Here is a 19096-nt window from a genome sequence, read left to right on the forward strand (position 1 = left end):
AGCAATGCTACCAAATACTAATTGGGTGTATGTAAACCTCTGACCCACTGGGAATGTGATGAAAGAAATAAAAGCTGAAATAAATCACTCTTAACTATTATTCTGACATTTCATATTCTTAAAATAAAGTGGTGATCCTAACTGACCTAAGACAGGGTATTTTTACTAGGATTATATGTCAGGAATTGTGAAAAACGGAGTTCAAATGTATTTGGCAAAGGTGTATGTAAGCTTCCAACTTCAACTGTATTTCTTTGTTTACCGCTCAACACAGAATATCCGCATGTGCGCACGCCATCAAATCGTTTGGATGAAATATGGTTTTCTATTTTATTCAACTTTGTTCAATTGTGTTCTTCATTATATATAATAATGCCACGGAATTCTAAGTAAATCTTCTCTGCTAAATGAACAAGTGTAGCCCACAGCCATATGGTATAGCCAGATCAGGACAACTCAGAGTATGCTATTCTGTTCTTCTGAAATAGACTACATTTTCTTCATATCATGTTTCTTTCGACAGGTCTAAAATAAATGGATTTATTGTTAAGTGTAGGCTATATTACATGGATTTATTAGACTTTTTAAAATATAGATGTTCCAAAGGTCTGCATCCGTGGCTTGTGTGAAAGCCAGGAGATGCTAAATGTGTTTATGTTAATTAACCGACAATTATCTTGAGACCAACAGTTATTTGCTTGACCATCACCGGCTGATGAAACTTAGTGACCGCCACAGCCCTACTCTTGACCCACCGGCTGTCCTTACATTACAGTATGGTATTCACTTGCCTATGCAAAACTCATAGAAAAATAAATTAATAGAATGTCAATGATGGCATAATGGGTGGATTGGATGCCATTTTGAGTGTACCCATGCCAGAAAGTAAAAACAGGAAGTGTACCCTTCAACCTGTGCTGTTATTTGTTGAGTTAATTTGAACTGACATTACAAAAAATGTATACCATGGCATTGTTGAATGCTCGTTTCTCATTTTTAAAATTTCACTAACCCCTCCACCACCCTCCCCCTCTTCGGAGGACAAATATCTTCATTTTACATTTGTTTTTGCCACATATACATACACATTTGACATACATGGTACTTTTATATAAAGCAGTCACATAACAATAATACATTACCAAACATAAGCTCTTTAATCCCAACCCTCAGCCACTCTCAGCCCATCCCATCTATCACCATAGACCACCCTCGTTTGGTTTCCATGTTTCCATGTTTTACAAAATTTGAACCTTTCTAATCGTATGCTATCCACAGATTGTGAGCTAAAGACGAAAACCTTTCCTACGAGTATTATATGTTTTATTGACTGACTATGGCTTTCCAAATTGACCAAACTGCTATTTGCAAGGTCCTTTTAAGTGCATGTGATTTTTTAACCATTCCTGAACCTGTGACCAGAAACAAGCTACATAGTTGTAATATCAGAATACATGTTTTATTGATTATGTCTCTTCACAGTAAAATCTGCAGAGCTGAGATTGTTGTATGTCCCATATAAAGAAGCGTTCTGTTGGTGGCAAGAATTTTATATAATAATTTAAATTGAAAAACTAAGTGTTGAATCAAGTGTAGTTTTTTGTACCAGTTCATAAACCATCGAAAATCTCCTCCCATTTATTTTGCAACCTCTTGGGCGCAGCTGTCAACATTTTTGTCCTCAGATGAAACTGGTATATTTTTCTATTTTTGCCAGTTCCTTTCAACCAATTTGTATCTTTAATATATGGCAGGCAAACAAGTTCCCTATCTTCTCCCTTTTCCACTTGCCGCTTTTATTTTTGTGGTAGTGCTGCAATCAGTTGGTTGTAAATTTGGATTGAGCAGATATTCCCATATGTTTTCAATAACAGCATATGCGACATAACTCCTCCATTTCTATTCATAATATCATTAATAAATATAATACAATAAAATAAATCCATAAAGAATGTTTTGTTATTAATCAGTATATTTGTGTTTAACCATAACATTTGTTGCAATACTTGTTCTATCTTTTCTGGAGGATGAAACATATTGTAACCAGCTTTGTATGGCTTGTTTAAGAAAGGGCGATACTTTAAACCAAATCTAATTTTCAATTAGTCGGATATGAGAAGTTGTAATCTGTATGATGGCAAAAAGGCAATTTTGTAACAAAGGATGGGCCTTTAATAATCTACTGGAGAACCATTTAAGTGTAATTTATATATGAGTGAAGCTTTTAGTGAGATGTTTAAAGCTTTAATATTTAATCATTTTTGCCCCCAATATAAATATAAATATATAAATAGGCACATTTAATTTTGTCTGGTTTATCATTCTAAATAAAATGAAATATTTTTTTCTCGTATGATTTATAAAAGAGTCATCTGGAGTAGGCAGTGCCATTAGTAAGTAAGTAAATTGTGATTTTTCCATAAATAGACAAGTATTTACCTCTCCATGGTTGCAGAATCTTATCTATTTTTGCTAACTTTATTGAAATTGTGGTAAGTTCATTTATATTTTTTGAGATGTGAATACCAAGTATGTCTACTTCACAATTCACCCATTTTATTGGTAAACTACAAGGTAGTGTAAACACTATTTTTTAAACGATCCAATACGTAATATGGTACTCTTGTCATAATTAGGTTTTAATCCAGAGAGGATCTCAATGAGACTGTGCAGGGATCCAGATTGCAGACTTAAGAAAAAACACTAGAGTTATTGGCATACATGGACACTTTTTTTTTTATCCCCTTGATGTCTAACCCCTTGATGTTCTAGTTGGATCTAATTTTAATAGCTAGCATTTCAATTGTCATAATAAATAGATATAGAGACAACGGGCAGCCTTGTTTAACTCCTGTTAAAAGCTCAATACTTTCTGAGAAGTAACCATTATTTACTATTTTACATCTGGGGTTGCTGTACATAACTTTAACCCATTGTATAAGAGATTCACCAAAATTAAAGTAATCCATTTCTATATAAATTCTAGTCGTGTTTTATCAAATGCCTTTTTCGAAATTTGCTATGAAGACCAGGCCTGGTATCTTCGATGTTTCATACTGTTCAATTGTTTCAAGTAATTGTTGCATATTATCTCCAATATATTGTCCATGTAAAAAACCTGTCTGATCAGGATGAACAATATTTGGTATAACTTTTTTTATTCTATATGTTATGCATTTCGCCAGGATTTTTGCATCACAACATTGAAGTGTTAGAGGCCTCCAATTTTTTTTTTTTAATTGACTGGATCTTTATACTTACCACCTGGGTCCTGTTTTAGTAGTAATGAAATCAAACCTTCTTGTTGAGTATCTGAAAGTCTACCATTTGTATAAGAGTAATTAAAACATGCTAATAATGGATCTTTGAGTACATCAAAAAAGGTCTGATATACCTCTACTGGTATACCGTCAAGCCCTGGTGTTTTTCCATACTGAAAATATTTTATTGCCTCAAAAGGTTCCTCTTCTGTAAGTTGGCCTTCACACAGGTCTGTCTGTAAATGTGTTAATTTTACATTATTATTAGGAAATAAATCCTTACAGTTAACATCATTCAATGGACATGGAGGAGACTGAAAAGAAAACATATGCTTCCTCTTTCAAAATATAACTTGGTGAATCATGGATAAATAATTTTTGGTTAAATTCCTATGTTTAAGATTCAAGAACATTTTTCCATCCTTTTCACTTTATTTTTGTAATACATTACACTTGATCATTCTTGAATAAGTAACTCCAATTCTTTTTGTTTTTCTTCTAACCTATTTTGTGCCTCTATTGTACAGTTTCCATTACCATCGACCTGCACTGTTACTTCCTCTATTTACTTTATTAGTCTAATCTCTTTTGACCTAAACTGCTTTTGTTTTAATGATGAGTATTGTATTGAATGTCCTCTAAAAGTACATTTGAAAGTGTCCCATACAATAAGGGGATCTACTGTACCTATGTTGTACAAAAAAAGTCAATTATGAATGATTTTGTCTTAGTTAAGAACAAATTGTCATCCAATAGGCTTTGATTAAATGTCCAATATCCCCGTCCAGGTGGTATAAAAGTATAAGAGTTATAAGGAGGCCAATTAGATGGTAGTCCGATCGCATTCGGTCTCCTATTTACACAGCAAGGAGGAGACTGAAGGGCATTCTTGAGCATGCATTGTTTCCCTCTAACGCACGCTATATCAGCACGGTAGAATTCAATGACTATAGTTCATTCTTACATGTTCTATGTTAAAGCTGCATTTGAAAGCGAAAGTCAAATTAAAAACATTATTCGCACTGTTGAATTCGATTTTCATAATAGCAAGCTAGGACTGATGGTTTGGTTACCAAGGCAACTAGTGTATGTATCTAGTAAACTTGCTAGCTACTTCAGTGGATGTTGAACATATGAATAAAATGAAGTAATCAAGTAATGATGTCATAATGGGTGGACTGACCAGTGGCGACCCATCGTTCAGAGCCCTAAAAATGTGGGGCTCAAAACAGATTTTTTGGGGTGGGCTTGACTGTTTTGCATGTTATTTTAGCATTAATACGTGTCACATATCAGTTTGCAAACAATGTAAAAAAATATATATATCACTGAATTAATAAAGCCTTTTACAAACATGGTCTCTTTTGTTTTCTTGTTTAAGGCAGCTACAAAATGCAGGTGTTTCAGCCTAGCTCAGGGCTTTCTGTAGGGGTGGGGAAAACGAGCAGAAAATATGGAGCTTTGCGCCGTGATTGGCTCAATGTTCTGTCACTCATGGGGACACTACGTCACCGCCAAGTCTAAGGGTAGAGCTACAAAATTCAAACCCCTTGGGTGCTGCTTATAGATTAGAAGTGCCCATCCAAAGAGGCTCAAGGTCATTGGCCACAGATAAAATAACATCAAATCACATTATATCTACAGTAGCTTTGATTGGACTTTCAAAATCTTAGCAGTCATGAATCAAGTCGACAATCTACTGGCAAATCCTTGTCATATTTAGATTTTTTTTAGATAAAACGTATCTGTGCTCATCAGCCATTGGACATAAACATTACACAAGAAGTTGGAAATCGCAAATTAAACAATGAGGGGTTTGGAAGGAATCAGTGGCTAACTGCAAGCATTGCAAAGCAATCATTAGCCTGTGTCGTGGAAATTTCCTGTATTACCAAATCATGAGAGATCAAACCACACACAAGTCAGAGTTATCATAAAGTCCATCTTTAATTATATGAGCTTCACCATAGCCCTGTGACTCTCAGATCAATTCCGTGTCTATAAATGAATTCTCTGAGAGTGCCTACAAAACAGTTCTTAGTATCATTTATAGCTTAGGAACATTACACAAAGGAAGATTTACTAGTCAGAGGAGTATCCCATAGCCAGACAGCATTAGCTATAAATTATTGTTCAGTTTGCTCTCCTAAAACAAAGCTCTTATCTCATTCTTGGTACAACATAGTACCAAGACATTACCTCATCCAATGGTATATATCAATTGTCATTTTAGATACTCCCATCTCAAATACAACCCCTCCTGGACAAGCTCACGGAGACAAGGGCAACCTCAGAGGGGACATGTAAATAGTTAGACACATTCCCGTAAGAAGACAAGCCTAACCTCTCCCCAATGGAAAAAGTATCCTTTCCCACATAAGCATACTTATGAAAATTAATAAAACATCTTATTTATAAATGTTACCTAAAGGATTCTGATTCTGCTACCACACCTGCTATTCAGTGGAGTGGCTGTGTGGTCCCAAATCTGGGATTAAGGGGCTCTGAGTTCAAGACAACTGGGAACTCTGAAAAAACGAGCTACGACTGGGAAAATAAGTTTGATGAAAGTTCAAAACTCGGGCCTCTTTCTAGAGCTACGACTTGAAGATCACTAAAGTCATCACGATTTAACCTTTTTTTCCACCCACCAGAGTTCCCAGTTGTCTTGAAAGCACCATAAATCCAGAGAATGACAGACTTTGATGACAATTTGCCCACGAAGGACCGCCGCCCCACCTTCTTGTTCAAGTGAGCACAGCACAACAAGGCGAGTCCAAAAATGTTCTTGTATGCTGCTTCATAAATGATTTAATATGCCAGGGAGATATGTATAGTGTATCTAAGAAAGTAATATGTGTATGTTGTGTAGTAAGCTGTTAGTAGCCCATTTCCCTCACCCTAATAATTTGGTATATTTTCACCTCTTAATTTTGCCTACTATTCTGACTTGGTGGTGCACATGTAGCCTTTAACCTGTTTTTGAAAAATGGAATCAATGAATATTGTAAGAGCTTTCATTGTCTGCTTATATGCCCCCTTTATTTGTCCTACGATTCTGACTTGGTGTACAGGGAGAACACTAAGAACGGCCCATGTTCTGAATTCTGTCACTGTACATTTCAAAAGTGCTGAACAAATAGTTATATTGACTACGGACGTCCTAGCTCGCTCATTAATGTCTTAATCGTAATTACGGATTGCCTCTTATCCATTTGTCGTCCCCTTATGACATAGTTTGTCCATCTCAATTGTCATTAGAAACCACATTTGTTTAATCAAGTCAGCCACGGCAGCTATGTATTTTTAAAAGGCAGTAAATGAGGCTGAATGAGTGGTTTTGCTGCCAGACAAGGCTCCGCTGATAGCCACGTGTAGCGGTGGCAAGATGTTGGGACTCTGCTGTTGGGACATGTTTATATAGGCCCTAACAGTTTGTGGGCACCGTTTGTCACCGTGATAGTGCAATTAATGTATTGTTCAGTGTTGTGTAGTGGCTTTGCTGGCATGTATCCCATGATTTACATGCTAAAATCACCACTGGGACTGATAGACATGTTGAGTGTACCCATTGCCAGAAAGAAAAAGCAGGGAGTGTACCCTTCAATCTGTTCTGTGTTTTGTTGAGTCAACTGAACATTACAAAAAAATTAATTCCATTGCATGATCAACATCAGTTAGCATAATTTGAATATACATTCTACTTTACCATGGAAATCCATCAGAACATTACAAAATACCATGGAAATGATTGCATCACAATACCAGGCAGCCATTGCAAGTGTACCCATGACTTTACCGGTCAAATTGCCAGCGTTAGAGCTTCTAAGTCCGATATATTCATTCATTTTCTATGATGTTGAACACGTTTCTACAGTCAAATTAACACATTATTAACAGCAAATGTGTTAAATTATAGCCATGGTGTGAAAGGGATAATCAACTCGGGGCTCTATGTGTTCCCTTGAAAATAAAACAACTCCGTGGAAGGTTAGTAGAACACACCTAGTTGATTATTTTCCATAGAACGCATACCCATTCCATTGCATGAGCCATATCAGTTAGCATAATTTGAATGAACATTCTACATTACCATGGCAATCCAGCATCAGTTGATAGAACATTTGAAAATACAATGGCAATTATTGCATCACAATACTAGGCAGCCACAGATGCAGTAAAGCGGCCAATTGAACTTGACCAAAACAATGGAATTGCTATGGAAATGGGGGGGGGGAAAGATGGTCTCCTCACTGCCCCCCAGTAAAATGTCTACATTTAGGCTATTATTTATGTGTATTTTATACTATGTTGAGGTAAAAATCAGAGTATAATGATTGTATGGATGTCAACCCAAACACATGTTCATGTCATCCTCACCAATCAATTGCATTACAGTTAAACGACTGACTACCATCAATGATTTCTGTATGCTAGCGAGTTTATACTAATGGGAGTTAGCAGTCACTTTTAAAACTGAAAAGGGACAACTTCTACATGTTATGCAGTGAAAACAGCCAAATATATCCAAATCGGACTTAAGTAAGCACAGTGGGCATGTTAAAACGCATCATGACGGATTTGACAAATATTCACTTTGTTAGATTAGATTTGTTGAACATGTGCCAATCTGGTCAATGGAACATCTGCTTTCCATTGACTTATTTAACGCATCTGTTGGGAGTGTACCCAAGTCTTTTTTAGTTTTACATTTTATTTCACCTTTATTTAACTAGGTAGGCCAGTTGAGAACAAGTTCGCATTTACAACTGCGACCTGGCCAAGATAAAGCAAAGCAGTGCGACACAAACAACAACACAGAGTTACACACGGGATAAACAATAAACAAGTCAATAGCACAATATAAAAATCTATATACAGTGTGTGCAAAGGTAGTAAGATTAGGGAGGTAAGGCAATAAATAGCCAATAGAGGTGAAATAATTACACTTTAGCAATTAAACACTGGAGTGATAGATGTGCAGAAGATGAATGTGCAAGTAGAGATACTGGGGTGCAAAGGAGCAAAAAAATAAATAACAATATGGGGATGAGGAAGTTGGGTGGGCTCTTTACAGATGGGCTGTGTACGGGTGCAATGATCGGTAAGCTGCTTTGACAGCTGACGCTTAAAGATATCAGACTCCAGCTTCAGGGATTTTTTTTCAATTTGTTCCAGTCATTGGCAGCAGAGAACTGGAAGGAGAGGGAGCCAAAGGGGGAGTTGGCTTTGGGGATGACCAGTGAAATATACCTGTTGGAACGCGTGCTACGGGTGGGTGCTGCTATGGTGACCAGTGAGCTGAGATGAGGCGGGGCTTTACCTAGCAAAGACTTATAGATGAACTGAAGCCAGTGGGTTTGGCAATGAATATGAAGCTAGGGTCAGCCAACAAGAGCATACAGGTCGCAGTGGTGGGTAGTATATGGGGCTTTGGTGACAAAATGGATGGCACTGTGATAGACTATATCCAATTTGCTGAGTAGAGTGTTGGAGGCTATTTTGTAAATGACATCGCCGAAGTCAAGGATCGGTAGGATAGTCAGTTTTATGAGGGTATGTTTGGCAACATGAGTGAAGGATGCTTTGTTGCGAAAAAGGAAGCCAATTCTAGATTTACTTTTGGATTGGAGATGCTTAATGTGAGTCTGGAAGGAGAGTTTACAGTCTAACCAGACACCTAGGTATTTGTCGTGTTCCACATATTCTACAGTGCCTTGCGAAAGTATTCGGCCCCCTTGAACTTTGCGACCTTTTGCCACATTTCAGGCTTCAAACATAAAGATATAAAACTGTATTTTTTTGTGAAGAATCAACAACAAGTGGGACACAATCATGAAGTGGATTGACATTTATTGGATATTTCAAACTTTTTTAACAAATCAAAAACTGAAAAATTGGGCGTGCAAAATTATTCAGCCCCTTTACTTTCAGTGCAGCAAAATCTCCAGAAGTTCAGTGAGGATCTCTGAATGATCCAATGTTGACCTAAATGACTAATGAGGATAAATACAATCCACCTGTGTGTAATCAAGTCTCCGTATAAATGCACCTGCACTGTGATAGTCTCAGAGGTCCGTTAAAAGCGCAGAGAGCATCATGAAGAACAAGGAACACACCAGGCAGGTCCGAGATACTGTTGTGAAGAAGTTTAAAGCCGGATTTGGATACAAAAAGATTTCCCAAGCTTTAAACATCCCAAGGAGCACTGTGCAAGCGATAATATTGAAATGGAAGGAGTATCAGACCACTGCAAATCTACCAAGACCTGGCCGTCCCTCTAAACTTTCAGCTCATACAAGGAGAAGACTGATCAGAGATGCAGCCAAGAGGCCCATGATCACTCTGGATGAACTGCAGAGATCTACAGCTGAGGTGGGAGACTCTGTCCATAGGACAACAATCAGTCGTATATTGCACAAATCTGGCCTTTATGGAAGAGTGGCAAGAAGAAAGCCATTTCTTAAAGATATCCATAAAAAGTGTTGTTTAAAGTTTGCCACAAGCCACCTGGGAGACACACCAAACATGTGGAAGAAGGTGCTCTGGTCAGATGAAACCAAAATTGAACTTTTTGGCAACAATGCAAAACGTTATGTTTGGCGTAAAAGCTTGCTTTTCTTCAGCAGGGACAGGGAAGATGGTTAAAATTGATGGGAAGATGGATGGAGCCAAATACAGGACCATTCTGGAAGAAAACCTGATGGAGTCTGCAAAAGACCTGAGACTGGGACAGAGATTTGTCTTCCAACAAGACAATGATCCAAAACATAAAGCAAAATCTACAATGGAATGGTTCAAAAATAAACATATCCAGGTGTTAGAATGGCCAAGTCAAAGTCCAGACCTGAATCCAATCGAGAATCTGTGGAAAGAACTGAAAACTGCTGTTCACAAATGCTCTCCATCCAACCTCACTGAGCTCGAGCTGTTTTGCAAGGAGGAATGGGAAAAAATGTCAGTCTCTCGATGTGCAAAACTGATAGAGACATACCCCGAGCGACTTACAGCTGTAATCGCAGAAAAAGGTGGCGCTACAAAGTATTAACTTAAGGGGGCTGAATAATTTTGCACGCCCAATTTTTCAGTTTTTGATTTGTTAAAAAAGTTTGAAATATCCAATAAATGTCGTTCCACTTCATGATTGTGTCCCACTTGTTGTTGATTCTTCACAAAAAAAAAATACAGTTTTATATTTTTATGTTTGAAGCCTGAAATGTGGCAAAAGGTCGCAAAGTTCAAGGGGGCCCAATACTTTCGCAAGGCACTGTAAGTTAGAACCGTCCACAGTAGTGATGCTAGACGGGCGGTCCTGTATTGCAGCAAAGGCAGCAATCGGATGAAGAGCAGTTGGAGGCCACGGAAGGAGTGTTGTATGGCATTGAAGATCGTCTGGAGGTTTGTTAACACAGTGTTCAAAGAAGGGCCAGAAGTATACAGAATGGTGTCGTCTGCGTAGAGGTGGATCAGAGACTCACCAGCCGCAAGAGCAACATCATTGATGTATACAGAAAAAAGAGTCGGCCCGAGAATTGTGGCACCCCAATAGAGACTGCCAGAGGTCCGGACAACAGGCCCTCTGATTTGACACACTGAACTCTATCTGAGAAGTAGATGGTGAACCAGGCGGTCATTTGAGAAAGCAAGGCTGTTGAGTCTGCTGATAAGAATGCGGTGATTGACAGAGTCAAAGCCTTGGCCAGGTCGATAAATACGGCTGCACAGTATTGTCTTTTATTGATGGCGGTTATGATATCGTTTAGGACCTTGAGCATGGCTGAGGTGCACCCATGACCAGCTCAGAAACCAGATTGCATAGCGGAGAAGGTACGGTGGGATTCGAAATGTTCGGTGATCTGTTTGTTAACTTGGCTTTCAAAGACTTTAGAAAAGCACGGTAGGATAGATATAGGTTGGTAACAGTTTGGGTAGAGAGTCTATCCCCCTTTGTAAAGGGGGATGACCGCGTCAGCTTTCCAGTCTTTAGGGATCTCAGACGATCCGAAAGAGAGGTTGAACAGGCTAGTAATAGGGGTTGCAACAATTGCGGCAGAAAATGATTGAAGGGAGGGTCCAGATTGTCTTGCCCAGCTGATTTGTAGAGGTCCAGATTTTTAATCTCTTTCAGAACATCAACTATCTGGATTTGGGTGAATGAGAAATGGGGGAGGCTTGGGCAAGTTGCTGTGAGTGGCACAGTGCTGCTCACCGGGGTAGGGGTAGCCATGTGGAAAGCATGGCCATCCGTAGAAAAATGCTTATTGAAATTCTCTATTGTAGATTCATCAGTGGTGACTGTGTTTCCTTGCCTCAGTGCAGTGGACAACTGGGAGAAGGTGCTCTTATTCTCCATGGACTTTACAGTGTCCCAGAACTTTTTGGAGTTTGTGCTACAGGATGCAGATTTCTGTTTGAAAAAGCTAGCCATTACGTTCCTAACTGCCTGTGTATATTGGTTCCCAACTTCCCTGAAAAGTTGCATATCGCGTGGGCTATTGAATGCTAATGCAGTACGCCACAGGATGTTTTTGTGCTGGTCAAGGGCAGTCAAGTCTGGAGTGAACCAAGGGCTCTATCTGTTCTTAGTTCTACATTTTTTGAATGGGGCATGCTTATTTAGGATGGTGAGGAAAGCACTTTTAAAGAGCATCCAGGCATCCTCTACTGACCCATGTTTATGGATTTAGGGTTGTACCTGGTAGGTTCCTCGATAATTTGTGTGAGATAGAGGGCATCTAGCTTAGATTGTTGGACGGCTGGAGAGTTAAACATATCCCAGTTTAAGTCACCTAATTGTACAAACTCTGAAGATAAATGGGGGGCAATTAATTCACATATGGTGTTCAGGGTACCGCTGGGGGCTGAGTGGGGTCTATAACAAGCGGCAACAGTGAGCGACTTATTTCTGGAAAGGTGGATTTTTAAAAGAAGATGCTCGATCTGTTTGGGTACAGAACTGGATAGCATGGCAGAACTCTGCAGACTAACTCCACCCTCTTTGGCAGTTCTATCTTAGCGGAAAATATTGTAGTTGGAAATTTCAGATTTTTTGGCGGCCTTCCTAAGTCAGGATTCAGACACGGCTAGGACATCAGGGTTGGCAGAGTGTGCTAAAGCAGTGAATAAAACAAACTTAGGGAGGAGGCTTCTGATGTTAACATGCATGAAACCAAGGCTTTTACGGTTACAGAAGTCAACAAATGAGAGCGCCTGGGGAATAGGAGTGGAACTCTGGGCTACAGGGCCTGGGTTAACCACTACATAACCAGAGGAACAGAAGAGGAGTAGGGTAAGGGTATGGCTGAAGGCTATAAGAACTGGTCATCTAGTGATTTGGGGACAGAGAATGAGGAGCAGATTTCTGGGCGTGGTAGAATAGATTCCGGGCATAATGTACAGACAATGGTATGGTAGGATGTGAGTACCATGGAGGTAAACTTAGGCGTTGAGTGACGATGAGGTTGCATCTCTGGAGGCACCAGTTAAGCCAGGTGAGGTCTCCGCATGTGTGTGGGGTGGGACAAAAGAGCTTTTGAAGGCATTTTGAGTGGGACTGAAGGCTCTACAGTGAAATAAAACAACAAGCACTAGCCAAGACAGTAGTAGACAAGGCATATTGACATTAGAGAGGCATAAAGCAGTCACAGGTGTTGATCAGGAGAGCCAAGACAACAACGGGTAAATGGCGATGAATGGGCAGAGCGGGTCAGTTAGGTACATACAGGACCGGAGTTCGAGGCTGGGGCCGACAGGTAAACAAAATGAGGTACCGTGTTATTGAAACAGTCCAGGGGGCATCAGCTGTGCAGCCGAGTGATCATAGGGTCAAAAGAGCAGCAATAGGTAAGTCAGGGTGCCGTTCGGTAGTCGCTACTATGCAAGGTGAGCAGGGGACACAGCATTCAGAAAAGCTAGCGGGCCAGGGCTAGTAGATGGTTCTTCGTAACAGAATAGCCTGTTGAGGACACAGTGGGCGATCACGTCGGCAGTCCAGTCGTGATGGATTGGCGGGGCTACGTGTCGACAATAAAGGGTCCAGGCCAATTGGCACAGGAGGTATTGTAGCCCTAGAATTAGCTGGTATATGGGCCTAGCTCGAGGCTAGCTGGTGCTTGCTTTGGGACAGCGGCGTTAGCTAACAGTAGCCACTCGGTTGCAGCTAGCTAGCTGCGATGATCCGGTGTAATGATCCAGAGCGGCAGGAATCCGGTGATGTGGTAGAGAGAAGCAGTCCAATATGCTCTGGATTGATATCATGCTGTGCAGGATGGCAAGTGATGTCCGAGCTAAGGCTTGCTGGTGCCCGAGAAATAGGTGAAGACCGTTAGCCGTGGCTAACAAAGACTAGTTAGCTGGCTAGATCCTGATGAAAGTTCCAGTTATAAGGAATAAAAATAGCAGATCCGTACCACATTCTCAGATTATTGCATTGTTTGCTTTTTCTGTCAAGTTTTTTAAAAATCTGACACAGCGGTTGCATTAAGGTATATCTATATTTCCATGTCTAACAATTGTATTATCATCGACATTTATAATGAGTATTTCTGTAAAATGATGTGGCTCTCTGCAATATCGCCGGATGTTTTTGGAACTAGTGAACGTAACGCGCCAATGTATACTGAGATTGTTTTATATAAATATGACCTATCAAACAAAACATACATGTATTGTGTAACATGAAGTCCTAATAGTGTCATCTGATGAAGATCGTCAAAGGTTAGTGATTAATTTTGATCTCTATTTGTGCTTTTTGTGACTCCTCTCTTTGGCTGGAAAAATGGCTGTGTCTTTCTGTGAGTTGGTGGTGACCTAACATAATCGTTTGTGGTGCTTTCGCTGTAAAGCCTGTTTGAAATCGGACATGGCGGTGGGATTAACAACAAGATTACCTTTAAAACGGTATAAAATACATGTATGTTTGAGGAATTTTAATTATGAGATCTGTTGTTTTGAATTTGGCGCCCTGCACTTTCACTGGCTGTTGTCATATCGATCCCATTAACGGGATTGCAGCCCTAAGAAGTTTATTCCAGAAGGAAAAAGCTTATTCCAGTCCGCAGTGAGTAATCACTTTTCTGATGTCCAGAAGTTATTTTCAGTCATAAGAGACGGTATCAGCAACATTATGTACACAATAAGTTAAAAAATAAGTTACACCATAAGTTTTTTATATATTTTTTTAAATTTCACAATTGGTTAGGAGAATGTAAAACATCAGCCATGTTCTTCGTCGCCATCTTATACACAGTTTTACAGACTAAATGAATAAATAAACAAACATTAAGACAAATCACTTCTACCTAATCCTTTACTTAGAAAATAAAAAATAGACTTTTTGTAAATATTTTCCTTTATAATTTCCCCCTAACCCTACCATCCCTCCCCTAATTGGAGTAAACTAATGGACAACAACACTTAGGTTTCTACTTCCAGTTTATACATACTAAATACATTTCACGGACACAGTATATTTTACAATAGTTATCTTTTGTTTGTTTTTAGTCCCATCCTTCAGATCCACTCAACCCCTCCCATCTATCTCTGAACAGCATACAGTTGAGTTCTATTTCCATATTTTTTTCAACTGTGCTGTTTCACAACAGTTCTGAAACGTTCTATTCTCACGTGTAGAATCTGTAAATTAAAAATAAACATTTTTGTTAAGAGCATTATTATATTATTGATAGATTGACTATGACTTTCTAAATCTCCCAGCAGTGCTATTTGCAGAGGGGTACATAACTTGGCAGGGGGTCCTCACATTTTTGGGGGCATCTAAAGCACATTTCCTGCATTTCTACACAATCTAATATGACCCAAGGCCCTTCTTGGCGTAGATACATGATAATTCAAATATCAATATTGTGTTGCACCTTTTAACCAATAGCCTGAACAGTGAACAACTTTTACAGAAAGTACAAAGACAACTTTGCATTGTCTTAAGACATCCTCTATATAAAATTTCAGCCAGACCGCCCAGCCAAAAAATGTAATCATGATTGAAAAGGAAAAGGCACTATGGTGTCCGAGCATTTACGCCTTTTCATTTTCAATTAATATGAATTACCCATTTGTCTCTGCCTGCAAATCCTCTCTCCGAAAAGGTAAGCTATGTCCTATAGGACTATGCAAAACGTAGTAGCAAGTGTTGCTGTCATCATTATTGCTGCTTTCTGTTCAGTAGATCAGGTGCTCGTGTGGTCTACTTAAATAGAGAAGGCTATAGCCTATGTATACATGGGCGGAGAAGCATGGGACAGCTATCTTTCTAAGGAAATGTACCTCCTAAATAGGCCTATGATTAGGCTATAGTTTACTACATTGCCTAGAAATAGGCCTAAATATTGATCACCCATATTTCTCAGCCTCCTAAAAGGTAGGCTATGCAAATCGCTCAAGAGAAAGTGCAAGTCTCTCCAACTGTTCTCGTCAAACTACATCTAACATATTGGCTGTTATAGCCCATTAACACAATGTAAGGGCCATGTGAGAATCTCTGGTATTTTAACCTATTTTTTAAGTTATTTTTGCGCATTTGATATTGCCTATAGGGCACAACATTGCTGGGACCATGGCTGGCAAGTGAGCTGCGTCACATATGGCTAAAATAACATTGCGGGACTGCTGTTGGGTTTGGGACCAATTCTTGCGGTAGCCGGACAGAATGCCAGCAGGAGCGGAGCCTGTAACATTAAAGCTGTTTATTACTGTGTCATTGTGAAAAATAGGGAATTAGTTAAGGAAACTGACAGATCAATAACGTTACATTGACATACTGACCAAGACCGGTCAAATTGCACTGAAAAAACCCCCAGCAGAATATATATCTTCAATTGTTTCACCAATAGTTTCATCGTTTGAGTCAGGTGTAGTTTGATTGAGGCAAAAATAATAGCTAATGTAAGCCAACTTTTGGCCAGCTCTCTCTGTTTCTGTATGATGTTAGATTAAAAAATAAAGACAGGCACAAATGTCAAATTCAATAGCCATGTTCAAGCATTGTACAAGTCCCAACATATGGGGTCCGGGGAGCAGCCCAGCTAGTCGATTACCTATCAACTAGACTCTAACATAATCCTTTTCAATAGAAAGTGCAAACATAACAGCACAACATTAACAACTTAAGTCAAGTCATTACATTTTATTTTTACTTCAGTTGTCATCGACCTCTTTTTTTGTTATATATATATATATATTTTTATATAAGAGGAAACGTTAACACACTCCCTTTGCTTATTGAGTAAGCCTGTCTGGTGGCTTACACAGCCAACCCACCCGGTAGTAAGTGTGGGCTCTGACAGAAGCTGGAGAGCTTGGTGGGGTAGAAACCTCACCCTCAGTTGGCTCATGTCTCAATTCTGCGCCCCTTAGGCCTGGACTGTGATCCAGCTCCTCTAGGTGAGTCGCAGATCCACCCAATTGCGATGATAGAGGGAGCCACTGACATCCACCAGGTAAGAACGTGGTACAACTCTGTCATCAAGTGCCCATCCTCAAGTCCTGCATGGTCTCCCGGTAGCGGTTTCATCCTTATCGTTTCACCCACCTCCAGCTCTGGTAGGTCTCAAGCAGTCCGGTCGTAGAAGCACTTAGCAAGCTGCTTTCTGTGGCACAGTTCGTCCGTGATGCCAACCATGACGTAGGGCTCAAGTAGCTTCTTAGCTACGGGGATGGTAGTATTCAGACGTCTGGACAGAAGGCATTGCGCTGGGCTGCTGTCCATGTTTTCGGTCGGTGTGTTCCTCCGCTGTAAGATGGCTTTCCAGGGGTCGTTGCTGTCAGGTAAGGCCTTGTGCAATACGGTTTATCAATTTGTCAATCTTTGACAGCTGACTCTGCCTTGCCATTTGCCTTTGAGAGGTCGTCACATGGTCAAACTCCCATTCTGAGGCGAAAACGCTTGAACTTTGCAGTGAATTGTGGGCCATTGTCTGTGACCTTGTCAGGCTGGCCTTTCAAACTGCGTCTTGCAGCGCTTTATGACCGTCTCTGCAGACAAGTCAGGGAGCAGTTCAATTTCCTAAAAGTCAGAGTAGTGATCAACGATGAGAACATAGTCCCTTTGCCTGTGGCTGAATAAATCCATGCTGACGTTTTGCCCTTGAGGGCAGTTCGTGCGACATAATGGTTTCATTTGGCTGATTATGGGCGTACTTGTTGCATGTGGTACAACTGCTGACAGTCTAGTTTCTGCTTGCATGTTTGGCCGGTATATTTTGCGTGCCTGGTGGTAGCATGTGTCACCTCCAATGTGACTGGAGTGTGCGCAGGTAAGCATCTCTGGATGTAGTGATTTGGGGAGAATGACCCTCTGACCTCTGAACAAGATGTTATTGTGCACACTGATCTCATCTCGAAAGGTCCAGTATATTCTCACACTAAGGGGTATCCTCTTTCAGGTATGGCCAACCTGTGAGAACCATGGATTTCAGTAACTGTAGGTGTTTGTCCTTGTCTTGCCTGATCGGGGCTAAGCAGTGATCTGTGACGTTTAAGTAGTCTGACTGATTGATCTGTTGAACATCTTGTTGTTCCTGCTATAGCAAACAGATAGCATGCTGCTGATAGGCAGTGCCTCTGCCTGTATATTGTGCTGTTGCCCTTCTCAATGTGTCGCTGATGTACATCTCTGGTCCTGGCTTATAGACGACCTTCAGGCTGTAGTTTTGCAGAGTCAGGAGCATGCTTTGAAGCCTCTTGGGTGTGTTGAGGAGAGGTTTATTGAATATGGCAATGAGTGGTTTGTGGTCAGTTTCAGCGGTGACCAGCTCTCGACCATGGGGTTGAGAGCTGCGGTGGGGTTGAGTGCTCTCGAGGCAAACGCAATGGGATAGCCTTTCTGCATAAGGCAACATCCAAATCCACTTTGGCTGGAGTCGCTCTGGATTGTGACAGGCTTCGTAACGTTGTAGTAGCACAACACTGGCATGGATGAAGCCAGAGATTCAATCTCCTTCACTAAGGCCTCGTGTTTGGGTAGCCAGTGCCATGGTGTGTCATTGTCCAGCAGCCGGCGCAGAGGCTCACAGACTGCTGATATGTGTGGCATGAACTTTGCAAGATAGTTGCAAAGCCGATGAGACGGTGCACCCCTTTTACATCAGACAGGTTTGGCATGTCGAGGATCACGCTGACTTTGTCTGTGTCTGGCCTCTGGCCGAGAGAATGTGACCATGGTAGTGAACGTCTCACTTTGAACTGCATCTTTTTCAGCCCAAGGCGCAGCTTAACTGATTGGCAGTGCTCCATCAGTGCCAGGAGCTTCACCTCGAGGTCGTGATGAGGACATCATCAGCGATGGGTTCAATGCCCTTGAGCCCAGCCAGTAACTCGTGCTGCTTCCGTTGGTATACATCAGGCTCCACGAAAACACCAAACGGGAACTAGCCAGAAGGTAGTCATGAAACTGCTTTCTTCGGCCATTTTGCATTGCAGGAATGCATCTCGGGTGTCCACCAAGGTGAAAATCCTGGTCTTGGGACGTTTGTAGAGGACATCCTCCAGTGCCGGCATGATGTAGAGAGAGCGTTATAGTGCTTGGTTCAGATGCTTTGGGTCGATGCAGACTCCGCTTCTCTGACTTTTTCACTATGACCATATTGCTGATCCAGTCAGTTGGTTCAGTCACGTGGACATCGGCCTCATACTTGTCCAGCTGGGCCTTCACAGCCACTTTCATTGCAATGGGCACACTGCGCGGAGCACACTGGACAGGAGTGACACTCTCATCCAATTCAATGTATAGTACCTCCCCAGGTACTAATTCAACAGGCCTGTTGAATACATTGTCATATCTGATGAGTAGTTGTTCTTTGGACAGGGGTCCATGCTGGACA

Source organism: Oncorhynchus clarkii, chromosome 16, assembly GCF_045791955.1.
Source record: "Oncorhynchus clarkii lewisi isolate Uvic-CL-2024 chromosome 16, UVic_Ocla_1.0, whole genome shotgun sequence".
Lineage (NCBI taxonomy): Eukaryota > Metazoa > Chordata > Actinopteri > Salmoniformes > Salmonidae > Oncorhynchus > Oncorhynchus clarkii.